We start from the raw sequence: 15,305 nt of genomic DNA, 5'->3' as shown, positions 1-15,305 counted from the left end.
AAACATGGAGGATTCTACCCTGGTAGACTGTGGCTTTAACATCAGCCTTCTAGTGAAACATGGAGGATTCTACCCTGGTAGACTGTGGCTTTAACATCAGCCTTCTAGTGAAACATGGAGGATTCTACCCTGGTAGACTGTGGCTTTAACATCAGCCGTCTACTTAAACATGGAGAATTTGACCCTGGTAGACTGTGGCATCAACATCAGCCTTCTAGTGAAACATGGAGGATTCTACCCTGGTAGACTGTGGCTTTAACATCAGCCTTCTAGTGAAACATGGAGGATTCTACCCTGGTAGACTGTGGCTTTAACATCAGCTTTCTAGTGAAACATGGAGGATTCTACCCTGGTAGACTGTGGCTTTAACATCAGCCGTCTACTTAAACATGGAGAATTTGACCCTGGTAGACTGTGGCATCAACATCAGCCTTCTAGTGAAACATGGAGGATTCTACCCTGGTAGACTGTGGCTTTAACATCAGCCTTCTAGTGAAACATGGAGGACTCTACCCTGGTAGACTGTGGCTTTAACATCAGCCTTCTAGTGAAACATGGAGGATTCTACCCTGGTAGACTGTGGCTTTAACATCAGCCTTCTAGTGAAACATGGAGGATTCTACCCTGGTAGACTGTGGCTTTAACATCAGCCTTCTAGTGAAACATGGAGGATTCTACCCTGGTAGACTGTGGCTTTAACATCAGCCTTCTAGTGAAACATGGAGGATTCTACCCTGGTAGACTGTGGCTTTAACATCAGCCTTCTAGTGAAACATGGAGGATTCTACCCTGGTAGACTGTGGCTTTAACATCAGCCGTCTACTTAAACATGGAGAATTTGACCCTGGTAGACTGTGGCATCAACATCAGCCTTCTAGTGAAACATGGAGGATTCTACCCTGGTAGACTGTGGCTTTAACATCAGCCTTCTAGTGAAACATGGAGGATTCTACCCTGGTAGACTGTGGCTTTAACATCAGCTTTCTAGTGAAACATGGAGGATTCTACCCTGGTAGACTGTGGCTTTAACATCAGCCGTCTACTTAAACATGGAGAATTTGACCCTGGTAGACTGTGGCATCAACATCAGCCTTCTAGTGAAACATGGAGGATTCTACCCTGGTAGACTGTGGCTTTAACATCAGCCTTCTAGTGAAACATGGAGGACTCTACCCTGGTAGACTGTGGCTTTAACATCAGCCTTCTAGTGAAACATGGAGGATTCTACCCTGGTAGACTGTGGCTTTAACATCAGCCTTCTAGTGAAACATGGAGGATTCTACCCTGGTAGACTGTGGCTTTAACATCAGCCTTCTAGTGAAACATGGAGGATTCTACCCTGGTAGACTGTGGCTTTAACATCAGCCTTCTAGTGAAACATGGAGGATTCTACCCTGGTAGACTGTGGCTTTAACATCAGCCTTCTAGTGAAACATGGAGGATTCTACCCTGGTAGACTGTGGCTTTAACATCAGCCGTCTACTTAAACATGGAGAATTTGACCCTGGTAGACTGTGGCATCAACATCAGCCTTCTAGTGAAACATGGAGGATTCTACCCTGGTAGACTGTGGCTTTAACATCAGCCTTCTAGTGAAACATGGAGGATTCTACCCTGGTAGACTGTGGCTTTAACATCAGCTTTCTAGTGAAACATGGAGGATTCTACCCTGGTAGACTGTGGCTTTAACATCAGCCGTCTACTTAAACATGGAGAATTTGACCCTGGTAGACTGTGGCATCAACATCAGCCTTCTAGTGAAACATGGAGGATTCTACCCTGGTAGACTGTGGCTTTAACATCAGCCTTCTAGTGAAACATGGAGGACTCTACCCTGGTAGACTGTGGCTTTAACATCAGCCTTCTAGTGAAACATGGAGGATTCTACCCTGGTAGACTGTGGCTTTAACATCAGCCTTCTAGTGAAACATGGAGGATTCTACCCTGGTAGACTGTGGCTTTAACATCAGCCTTCTAGTGAAACATGGAGGATTCTACCCTGGTAGACTGTGGCTTTAACATCAGCTTTCTAGTGAAACATGGAGGATTCTACCCTGGTAGACTGTGGCTTTAACATCAGCCGTCTACTTAAACATGGAGAATTTGACCCTGGTAGACTGTGGCATCAACATCAGCCTTCTAGTGAAACATGGAGGATTCTACCCTGGTAGACTGTGGCTTTAACATCAGCCTTCTAGTGAAACATGGAGGACTCTACCCTGGTAGACTGTGGCTTTAACATCAGCCTTCTAGTGAAACATGGAGGATTCTACCCTGGTAGACTGTGGCTTTAACATCAGCCTTCTAGTGAAACATGGAGGATTCTACCCTGGTAGACTGTGGCATTAACATCAGCCTTCTAGTGAAACATAGAGGATTCTACCCTGGTAGACTGTGGCTTTAACATCAGCCTTCTAGTGAAACATGGAGGATTCTACCCTGGTAGACTGTGGCTTTAACATCAGCCTTCTACTTAAACATGGAGAATTTGACCCTGGTAGACTGTGGCATCAACATCAGCCTTCTAGTGAAACATAGAGGATTCTACCCTGGTAGACTGTGGCTTTAACATCAGCCTTCTAGTGAAACATGGAGGATTCTACCCTGGTAGACTGTGGCATTAACATCAGCCTTCTAGTGAAACATAGAGGATTCTACCCTGGTAGACTGTGGCTTTAACATCAGCCTTCTAGTGAAACATGGAGGATTCTACCCTGGTAGACTGTGGCTTTAACATCAGCCTTCTACTTAAACATGGAGAATTTGACCCTGGTAGACTGTGGCATCAACATCAGCCTTCTAGTGAAACATAGAGGATTCTACCCTGGTAGACTGTGGCATTAACATCAGCCTTCTAGTGAAACATAGAGGATTCTACCCTGGTAGACTGTGGCTTTAACATCAGCCTTCTAGTGAAACATGGAGGATTCTACCCTGGTAGACTGTGGCTTTAACATCAGCCTTCTACTTAAACATGGAGAATTTGACCCTGGTAGACTGTGGCATCAACATCAGCCTTCTAGTGAAACATAGAGGATTCTACCCTGGTAGACTGTGGCTTTAACATCAGCCTTCTAGTGAAACATGGAGGATTCTACCCTGGTAGACTGTGGCTTTAACATCAGCCTTCTACTTAAACATGGAGAATTTGACCCTGGTAGACTGTGGCATCAACATCAGCCTTCTAGTGAAACATAGAGGATTCTACCCTGGTAGACTGTGGCTTTAACATCAGCCTTCTAGTGAAACATGGAGGATTCTACCCTGGTAGACTGTGGCTTTAACATCAGCCTTCTAGTGAAACATGGAGGATTCTACCCTGGTAGACTGTGGCTTTAACATCAGCTTTCTAGTGAAACATGGAGGATTCTACCCTGGTAGACTGTGGCTTTAACATCAGCCGTCTACTTAAACATGGAGAATTTGACCCTGGTAGACTGTGGCATCAACATCAGCCTTCTAGTGAAACATGGAGGATTCTACCCTGGTAGACTGTGGCTTTAACATCAGCCTTCTAGTGAAACATGGAGGACTCTACCCTGGTAGACTGTGGCTTTAACATCAGCCTTCTAGTGAAACATGGAGGATTCTACCCTGGTAGACTGTGGCTTTAACATCAGCCTTCTAGTGAAACATGGAGGATTCTACCCTGGTAGACTGTGGCTTTAACATCAGCCTTCTAGTGAAACATGGAGGATTCTACCCTGGTAGACTGTGGCTTTAACATCAGCTTTCTAGTGAAACATGGAGGATTCTACCCTGGTAGACTGTGGCTTTAACATCAGCCGTCTACTTAAACATGGAGAATTTGACCCTGGTAGACTGTGGCATCAACATCAGCCTTCTAGTGAAACATGGAGGATTCTACCCTGGTAGACTGTGGCTTTAACATCAGCCTTCTAGTGAAACATGGAGGACTCTACCCTGGTAGACTGTGGCTTTAACATCAGCCTTCTAGTGAAACATGGAGGATTCTACCCTGGTAGACTGTGGCTTTAACATCAGCCTTCTAGTGAAACATGGAGGATTCTACCCTGGTAGACTGTGGCATTAACATCAGCCTTCTAGTGAAACATAGAGGATTCTACCCTGGTAGACTGTGGCTTTAACATCAGCCTTCTAGTGAAACATGGAGGATTCTACCCTGGTAGACTGTGGCTTTAACATCAGCCTTCTACTTAAACATGGAGAATTTGACCCTGGTAGACTGTGGCATCAACATCAGCCTTCTAGTGAAACATAGAGGATTCTACCCTGGTAGACTGTGGCTTTAACATCAGCCTTCTAGTGAAACATGGAGGATTCTACCCTGGTAGACTGTGGCATTAACATCAGCCTTCTAGTGAAACATAGAGGATTCTACCCTGGTAGACTGTGGCTTTAACATCAGCCTTCTAGTGAAACATGGAGGATTCTACCCTGGTAGACTGTGGCTTTAACATCAGCCTTCTAGTGAAACATGGAGGATTCTACCCTGGTAGACTGTGGCTTTAACATCAGCCTTCTAGTGAAACATGGAGGATTCTACCCTGGTAGACTGTGGCTTTAACATCAGCCTTCTACTTAAACATGGAGAATTTGACCCTGGTAGACTGTGGCATCAACATCAGCCTTCTAGTGAAACATAGAGGATTCTACCCTGGTAGACTGTGGCTTTAACATCAGCCTTCTAGTGAAACATGGAGGATTCTACCCTGGTAGACTGTGGCTTTAACATCAGCCTTCTACTTAAACATGGAGAATTTGACCCTGGTAGACTGTGGCATCAACATCAGCCTTCTAGTGAAACATAGAGGATTCTACCCTGGTAGACTGTGGCTTTAACATCAGCCTTCTAGTGAAACATGGAGGATTCTACCCTGGTAGACTGTGGCATTAACATCAGCCTTCTAGTGAAACATAGAGGATTCTACCCTGGTAGACTGTGGCTTTAACATCAGCCTTCTAGTGAAACATGGAGGATTCTACCCTGGTAGACTGTGGCTTTAACATCAGCCGTCTACTTAAACATGGAGAATTTGACCCTGGTAGACTGTGGCATCAACATCAGCCTTCTAGTGAAACATGGAGGATTCTACCCTGGTAGACTGTGGCTTTAACATCAGCCTTCTAGTGAAACATGGAGGATTCTACCCTGGTAGACTGTGGCTTTAACATCAGCTTTCTAGTGAAACATGGAGGATTCTACCCTGGTAGACTGTGGCTTTAACATCAGCCGTCTACTTAAACATGGAGAATTTGACCCTGGTAGACTGTGGCATCAACATCAGCCTTCTAGTGAAACATGGAAGATTCTACCCTGGTAGACTGTGGCTTTAACATCAGCCTTCTAGTGAAACATGGAGGACTCTACCCTGGTAGACTGTGGCTTTAACATCAGCCTTCTAGTGAAACATGGAGGATTCTACCCTGGTAGACTGTGGCTTTAACATCAGCCTTCTAGTGAAACATGGAGGATTCTACCCTGGTAGACTGTGGCATTAACATCAGCCTTCTAGTGAAACATAGAGGATTCTACCCTGGTAGACTGTGGCTTTAACATCAGCCGTCTACTTAAACATGGAGAATTTGACCCTGGAGGAGAGGAAGGCTGGACACTTGTCTTCTAACACAGAATACATCATAGCAGAGCAAACAACATGGCTACACAGACTATCTGAGTTAACCCTGGTATTTTATTATTTTTTTTGTATTGTTGTACTGTCTCTATGCACACACACACACACACACTTCACACACACACACACACACACACACACACACACACACACACACACACACAGACACACAGCCCTACACACACACACACACACACACACACACACACACACACACACACACACACACACACACACACACACACACACACACACACACACACACACTTCACACACACACACACACACACACACACACACACACACACACACACTTCACACACAAACAAAATATGCACATACATTTATACTGACTCTACACACACACACACACACACACACACACTCACATACAAGCTGCTGCTACTCTGTTTATCATATATCCTGATGCCTCGTCACCTTACCACTATACATATCTACCTCTATAGATCCAGTATCCCTGTACATTATAATATGGAACTGACCCTGTATATAGTATGTTTACCCCTATACATATCTACCTCTATGGATCCAGTATCTCTGTACAGTTGGCTTTTCATAGCCGATCATTAAGAGTATCTCTACCGCTCCTGCTGTCTCTAGAGTGTTGAAAACAGCAGGTCTGGGACAGGTAGCACGTCCGGTGAACAGGTCAGGGTTCCATAGCCGCAGGCAGAACAATTGAAACTGGAGCAGCAGCACGGCCAGGTGGACTGGGGACAGCAAGGAGTCATCATGCCAGGTAGTCCTGAGGCATGATCCTCCGAGAGAGAGAAATAGAGAATTAGAGAGAGCATACTTAAATTCACACAGGACACCGGATAAGACAGGACAAGTACTCCAGATATAACAAACTGACCCTAGCCCTCCGACACAAACTACTGCAGCATAAATACTGGAGGCTGAGACAGGAGGGGTCAGGAGACACTGTGGCCCCATCCAATGATACCCCCGGATAGGACCAAACAGGAAGGATATAACCCCACCCACTTTGCCAAAGCACAGCCCCCACACCACTAGAGGGATATCTTCAACCACCAACTTACCATCCTGAGAAAAGGCAGAGTACAGCCCACAAAGATCTCCGCCACGGCACAACCCAAGGGGGGGCACCAACCCAGACAGGAAGATCACATCAGTGACTCAACCCACTCTAGTGACGCCCCCCTCCTAGGGACGGCATGGAAGAGCACCAGTAAGCGACTCAGCCCCTGTAATAGGGTTAGAGGCAGAGAATCCCAGTGGAGAGAGGGGAACCGGCCAAGTAGAGACAGCAAGGGCAGTTCGTTGCTCTAGAGCCTTTCCGTTCACCTTCACACTCCTGGGCCAGACTACACTCAATCATATGACCCACTGAAGTGATGAGTCTTCAGTAAAGACTTAAAGGTTGAGACCGAGTCTGCGTCTCTCACATGGGTAGGCAGACCGTTCCATAAAAATGGAGCTCTATAGGAGAAAGCCCTGCCTCGAGCTGTTTGCTTAAAAATTCTAGGCACAATTAGGAGGCCTGCGTCTTGTGACCGTAGCGTACGTGTAGGTATGTACGGCAGGACCAAATCAGAAAGATAGGTAGGAGCAAGCCCATGTAATGCTTTGTAGGTTAGCAGTAAAACCTTGAAATCAGCCCTTGCCTTAACAGGAAGCCAGTGTAGGGAGGCTAGCACTGGAGTAATATGATAAAACATTTTGGTTCTAGTCAGGATTCTAGCAGCCGTATCTAGCACTAACTGAAGTTTATTTAGTTCTTTATCTGGGTAGTCGGAAAGTAAAGCATTGCAGTAGTCTAACCTAGAAGTAACAAAAGCATGGATACATTTTTCTGCATCATTTTTGGACAGAAAGTTTCTGATTTTTGCAATGTTACGTAGATGGAAAAAAGCTGTCCTTGAAACAGTCCTGATATGTTCGTCAAAAGAGAGATTAGGGTCCAGAGTAACGCAGAGGTCCTTCACAGTTTTATTTGAGACGACTGTACAACCATCAAGATTAATTGTCCGATTCAACAGAAGATCTCTTTGTTTCTTGGGACCTAAAACAAGCATCTCTGTTTTGTCCGAGTTTAAAAGTAGAAAGTTTGCAGCCATCCACTTCCTTATGTCTGAAAGGCTTCTAGTGAGGGCAATTTTGGGGCTTCACCATGTTTCATTGAAATGTACAGCTGTGTGTCATCCGCATAGCAGTGAAAGTTAACATTATGTTTTCGAATGACATCCCCAAGAGGTAAAATGTATATAGTGAAAACAATAGTGGTCCTAAAACGGAACCTTGAGGAACACCGAAATTTACAGTTGATTTGTCAGAGGACAAACCATTCACAGAGACAAACTGATATCTTTCCGACAGATAAGATCTAAACCAGGCCAGAAGTTGTCCGTGTTGACCAATTTGGGTTTCCAATCTCTCCAAAAGAATGTGGTGATCGATGGTATCAAAAGCAGCACTAAGGTCTGGGAGCACGAGGACAGATGCAGAGCCTCGGTCTGACGCCATTAAAAAGTTTTTACCACTTTCACAAGTGCAGTCTCAGTGCTATGATGGGGTCTAAAACCAGACTGAAGCATTTCATATACATTGTTTGTCTTCAGGAAGGCAGTGAGTTGCTGCGCAACAGCTTTTTCTAACATTTTTGAGAGGAATGGAAGATTCGATATAGGCCAATAGTTTTTTATATTTTCTGGGTCAAGGTTTGGCTTTTTCAAGAGAGGCTTTATTACTGCCACTTTTAGTGAGTTTGGTACACATCCGGTGGATAGAGAGACGTTTATTATGTTCAACATAGGAGGGCCAAGCACAGGAAGCAGCTCTTTCAGTAGTGTAGTTAGAATAGGGTCCAGTATGCAGCTTGAAGGTTTAAAGGCAATGATTATTTTCATCATTGTGTCAAGAGATATAGTACTAAAACACTTGAGTGTTGATCCTAGATCCTAGATCCTAGATCCTGACAGAGTTGTGCAGACTCAGGACAACTGAGCTTTGGAGGAATACGCAGATTTAAAGAGGAGTCTGTAATTTGCTTTCTAATGATCATGATCTTTTTCTCAAAGAAGTTCATTAATTTATTACTGCTGAAGTTAAAGCCATCCTCTCTTGGGGAATGCTGCTTTTTAGTTAGCTTTGCAACAGTACCAAAAATAAATTTCTGATTGTTCTTATTTTCCTCAATTAAATCTTCACTTGAGGCCGCCGCATCCCAAATGACACCCTATTCCCTACACCCAATTCCCATATGGGCCCTGGTCAAAATAGTCCACTATGTAGGAAATAGGGTCCCATTCAGCCATAGGCTACTGTTTTGTTACACTCTACATGTACCTACAGTAGTCTGTCTGTAGGTTCAGCTCCTTCAGGGATGATATGTGACCCAAGTGGCACCCTCTTCTCTTCATAGTTCACTACTTTTGACCTGAGCCCTATGCAAAAGTAGTGCACTATATAGGGATTGGGGTGCCATTTGGGATTCAGACCTTCTAAATACTTTTTTTATTTAAACTTTATTTAACTAGGGAAGTCAGTTAAGAATAAATTCTTATTTTACAATGACGGTCTACCCCGGCAAAACCCTCCCCTAACCCGGACGATGCTGGGCCAATTGTGCGCTGCCCTATGGGATTCCCGATCACGGCCGGTTGTGATACAGCCCGGGATCGAACCAGGGTCTATAGTGATGCCTCTAGCACTGAGATGCAGTGCCTTAGACCGCTGCACCACTCGGGAGCCCGAAAGGAAACGTTAAAGTCCTCGAGCGTCTCAACAGGTGGCTGTTCTCTTTTTCTATTCATGTGATATACTTCAACACCCTGAACCCGTCAGACGTGCATGTGTGAACTGGGAACTGCATCCATATCCTACATACGCTGCCCTCCACCCCCATGTTGGAAATGCTTAGGGCCTGATTCACCAGAAACAGACAGGAAAAGAGGATCACTCCCAAATGTATTGTCTTTATAGAATTCAAAGCCAATGATCATAGCAGTGTTTGTTTTTTAATGTGTTAAACCAGGCAACACAGGCTGATTTTGTATTCGTATAGTCAAGTTTATTGGTGCCATTCTCTGCTCGGTAACAGTGTTTCTCTGTGTGTCTCTGCAGTAGCAGGGTCCTATCAATCTGTGGTTTGCAGTTCCACACTAACACGCTTCAAAGCTTTTGGGAGTCTGTGAAGGGTGTGTGTGTGGTGTGTGTGTGTGAGAGGGTGCTTGCCGTGAAGCTTGGCTGATAAGATAACAAAGAGCTTTCTTTAAAACACACACAAGTGTGAAATAGACTGAAGGGGTAAATCTGTCCCAATGGAAGAAAAAACAATAACCACCAAGAAAATGAATAAACTAACCCCCCACACACACACACACACACACACACACACACACACACATTCTAGTGTTGAAGGATTCATTTATTTCAGTCAGGGAACAAAAGACAACACACACGCACACAGACATGCACACGCACACAGACATGCACACGCACACACACACACACACACATTCTAGTGTTGAAGGATTCATTTATTTCAGTCAGGGAACAAAAGACAACACACACGCACACAGACATGCACACGCACACAGACATGCACACGCACACAGACATAGACACGCACACGCACACAGACATGCACACGCACACAGACATGCACAACCGTGTTTCTTCCTTCAACTGACACTTCTGCACTTGTCAGGTAAAGACGTCTGTAGTGAACGGCCGAAAAGCAGAGTAAACAATATTTAAATATTTTGCCATGGCAACAAGCTGTATGATTATGGTGGCAGGCAGGCAGGCAGCACTTGGGATTCAGATGATACAAATTAAGGGAACTCTGAACGGTTGCCAAGGAGACGGAACAGGCGGGGGGTTAAAGTCCAACCTAAACACACCTTAAAGCTATTTTAGTTGACAGGAGGGGGAGAGAGAGAACGAGAAGGAGGAGGGGTGTAGGGCTGTCTGTCAGCAAGGGGGAGAGAGAGAGAACCGGAGGGGAAGGATGAGGATGGCTGTAGGGCTGTCTGTCAGCAAGGGGGAGAGAGAGAGAACCGGAGGGGAAGGATGAGGATGGCTGTAGGGCTGTCTGTCAGGAAGGGGGAGGGAGAGAGAACCGGAGGAAAAGGAGGAGGTATGTAGGGCTGTCTGTCAGGAAGGGGGAGAGAGAGAGAACCGGAGGGGAAGGAGGATGGCTGTAGGGCTGTCTGTCAGGAAGGGGGAGGGAGAGAGAACCGGAGGGGAAGGATGATGGCTGTAGGGCTGTCTGTCAGGAAGGAGGAGGGAGAGAACCGGAGGAGAAGGAGGAAGGGTGTAGGGCTGTCTGTCAGGAAGGGGGAGGGAGGGAGAGAACCAGAGGAGAAGGAGGATGGCTGTAGGGCTGACTGTCAGATAGCTACTCCTGGGAATTATGGGATCAGAGTCCAAAATACTGCTCATAGTGTGTGGGTGTGTTTTGGTTTAGGGTGTGTGCGTGTGTGTATTTTGGTTTAGGGTGTGTGTGTGAGCGAGAGAGAGAGTCTTTTGGTTTAGGGCATGCAAGTGTGTGTGTGTGTGTGTGCATGTATGTGTGTATTTTGGTTTAGGGACGTGTGTGTGTGTGGGGTGGTTGTGTTTTGCTGACATACCATCCAGAGGTTTCTAACCCAGTCTATTAAGGACCACACAAAGAGACACAACTACACTTAATTAAAATCAATGCTCTTTTCACCTCCTAACATTTGTTCTACTAAAAAAAATGTAATTAGCAAGTCAAAATCGTTTTCTCTTTAATTAATGATCTTAAATGTTCATTTTAATGCCAAATACTTTTGTCTTCAAATACATATATGTAGAATATGCCTTTTGAATTCCCCATAGAGAACACAACGATCAATTGGCTCCGATGACATCACAGTTTTTCAGTTTCCCTGAAATCGCAACACGTTTATCTCCCACTTTATTTGTTTGTTTCTTTCTCTCTGTCGCTCTCCTCCCTATCTCCCATCTCTCTCTGTCGCTCTCCTCCCTATCTCCCATCTCTCTCTGTCGCTCTCCTCCCTATCTCCCATCTCTCTCTGTCGCTCTCCTCCCTATCTCCCATCTCTCTCTGTCGCTCTCCTCCCTATCACCCATCTCTCTCTGTCGCTCTCCTCTCTGTCGCCCTCCTCCCTATCTCCCATCTCTCTCTGTCGCTCTCCTCCCTATCTCCCATCTCTCTCTGTCGCTCTCCTCCCTATCTCCCATCTCTCTCTGTCGCTCTCTGTCGCTCTCCTCCCTATCTCCCATCTCTCTCTCTCTGTCGCTCTCCTCCATATCTCCCATCTCTCTCTGTCGCTCTCCTCCCTATCTCCCATCTCTCTCTGTCGCTCTCCTCCCTATCACCCATCTCTCTCTGTCGCTCTCCTCCCTATCTCCCATCTCTCTCTCTGTCGCTCTCCTCCCTATCTCCCATCTCTCTCACACACACACACACACACACACACTCCCAAGACCCCAAACAGAGAACAACAGCACAGGAAACCTATTCTGAGAAGGCCTTCGTGATTAGCTTTAATAGACTATCTCCCTGTACACTATAACACTGGTGGTGCCCACTGTGTACAGTTGAACTCCAACAGGGTCAAATTCATTAGTGCACACTGTAGCACAACAGTGCAAAAACACTTTGCAACAGGAAACAAAAACAAGCTTTTCTTTTCAGGTTAGTCCGTTTCTGCCCCTTGCTGCCGTTTGGTGCCAAGTGAACACGACCCCAGGCCTCTGGTTGACTGGCTCTTTCCTTCATTAGCAGGGAAAATATAAACAAACAAGCCAACCTGAAAAACCCTCAAACTGTAATAGTCATTATGGATGGATTCAAAGCACAGTGTTCCATGGGTTCAATGCAGGCACACAGATGTTCTGTCCCTTTGATTGGTGTGTTTTCGGTGTGTGTGTCTTCTTAGACATGGTGGCTATAGTAAGTAAGTAGCCTTGCGGGTGCCAAGGCTTCATAGGAGCCGTGAGGCGGCTGGTTGTAGGAGTACACCCCCCGGACAGGAGTCTCTCAGGGCCTGGTATGATGGACCAATAGACTTTCTGTACTTATGAGGACAATAGTTCAACAGTTTGTCTGCGTCGTGTCTGTTATGACGACGCGCAACAAAACGGTGTGTGTAAGTGTCCATGCAATGAAAGCATTGTGTTGACTTTTTATAGTTCTGCTAAATGTGGATTACACAAGAGTCTCTAGTACAGCACCACAACACTTAAGATACAACAGTAAAAACAATGGAGAACAGCGTTGTGTTTCAGCTCCCAGAGATATCACTACAATACAACGTGGAGAAGTGAAACATACATTCAACTCAGGACTTCCACTATATAGAACCAGGAACCTGGTCTATTGTCAAGTAAACAGTCATATAGTCTCAATTGAAATATATCAGACACAGATTAAACAAAATACCTCTGCACCAAACCAAGCACCTTGACATGAGCTTCTTCTGTTACTGTAACTAACTGGTCATGTAATAAAGACATTAGGTTGTTACTGTAACTAACTGGTCATGTAATAAAGACATTAGGTTGTTCTGTTACTGTAACTAACTGGTCATGTAATAAAGACATTAGGTTGTTACTGTAACTAACTGGTCATGTAATAAAGACATTAGGTTGTTACTGTAACTAACTGGTCATGTAATAAAGACATTAGGTTGTTCTGTTACTGTAACTAACTGGTCATGTAATAAAGACATTAGGTTGTTACTGTAACTAACTGGTCATGTAATAAAGACATTAGGTTGTTACTGTAACTAACTGGTCATGTAATAAAGACATTAGGTTGTTCTGTTACTGTAACTAACTGGTCATGTAATAAAGACATTAGGTTGTTCTGTTACTGTAACTAACTGGTCATGTAATAAAGACATTAGGTTGTTACTGTAACTAACTGGTCATGTAATAAAGACATTAGGTTGTTCTGTTACTGTAACTAACTGGTCATGTAATAAAGACATTAGGTTGTTCTGTTACTGTAACTAACTGGTCATGTAATAAAGACATTAGGTTGTTACTGTAACTAACTGGTCATGTAATAAAGACATTAGGTTGTTCTGTTACTGTAACTAACGGGTCATGTAATAAAGACATTAGGTTGTTACTGTAACTAACTGGTCATGTAATAAAGACATTAGGTTGTTACTGTAACTAACTGGTCATGTAATAAAGACATTAGGTTGTTCTGTTACTGTAACTAACTGGTCATGTAATAAAGACATTAGGTTGTTACTGTAACTAACTGGTCATGTAATAAAGACATTAGGTTGTTACTGTAACTAACTGGTCATGTAATAAAGACATTAGGTTGTTACTGTAACTAACTGGTCATGTAATAAAGACATTAGGTTGTTCTGTTACTGTAACTAACGGTTCATGTAATAAAGACATTAGGTTGTTCTGTTACTGTAACTAACTGGTTATGTAATAAAGACATTAGGTTGTTACTGTAACTAACTGGTCATGTAATAAAGACATTAGGTTGTTATGTTACTGTAACTAACTGGTCATGTAATAAAGACATTAGGTTGTTCTGTTACTGTAACTAACTGGTCATGTAATAAAGACATTAGGTTGTTACTGTAACTAACTGGTCATGTAATAAAGACATTAGGTTGTTACTGTAACTAACTGGTCATGTAATAAAGACATTAGGTTGTTACTGTAACTAACTGGTCATGTAATAAAGACATTAGGTTGTTCTGTTACTGTAACTAACTGGTCATGTAATAAAGACATTAGGTTGTTCTCAGAATGGTTACAGGTTTGTAAAGGGTTTTAAAATACCGGGTAACTTTCCCAAAAATCCCAGGTTTTTCCAGAAATCCCGATTGGATGTGTCCATGAATCATAAGGGTATACGCAGGAAATCCGAAATCCTCCAACCAGGATTTCTGGAAAACCTTGGAATTTCAGAAACGTTAATGGAGTTTTGCAAACCCTGTAAAGGGTTCAACCCCAGTTCCAAACACCTGTCAGTATTCCTCAATCCATTCCTAGGGGATCCTCAGGGGGTGCGTGTTTTTGTTCTACCCCAGCACTAGCACATTCAGGTGCTGAGCCAGAACAACACTCAAGTGACGCAGCAGGCGCTAACAAACCGGATTAGAAATGATTAGTGGTGGGCTAGAACAAAAACCAGTACCCCCAGGAATGGCTTGAGCAACACTGTCAGACACATCTAACCTTTAAGACTAAAATGTGTCTCATGATTCAATACACAAAAGTGAAAGGATAAGTCATAATTCAAAAGGATAAGTCATTCTGGAGTGTCATATTTTCAAATGGAGACGGAACAGGTGTTCAGTGATTACAGCGTGATACTAAGGCAGGAGCCATGATTTCATACAGCAACAACGGTGGATGCCTAACAAGGCCAGCTCAGTACAGCTTGGTTTGGATCGGCTCTGTTCGGCCCAGTTGTGTAAAAATCCCTCTAGAGCCACATAAATGAATGACAGGTGTAAGACATACCCCCCCCCCCCCCCCCCCCCACACACCAGAAATAAGCTGCACCCCATTTTTTTCTATTGAATATTGATAAAAATCCACCTTGTAAATATATACTTGAATAGGCAAGTTTGAGGTGAAACACAGCTTCCCTCAGTTTCAATGGGTATGACAACTCTCCCCTAATGCCCCCTCCCCCTGCACACTACATATACACACAGACAACTC

The sequence above is a fragment of the Oncorhynchus mykiss genome, chromosome 13, assembly GCF_057628025.1.
Source record: "Oncorhynchus mykiss isolate SJ-2025 chromosome 13, ASM5762802v1, whole genome shotgun sequence".
NCBI classification, from domain to species: domain Eukaryota; kingdom Metazoa; phylum Chordata; class Actinopteri; order Salmoniformes; family Salmonidae; genus Oncorhynchus; species Oncorhynchus mykiss.
This window is presented reverse-complemented; position numbering follows the sequence as displayed.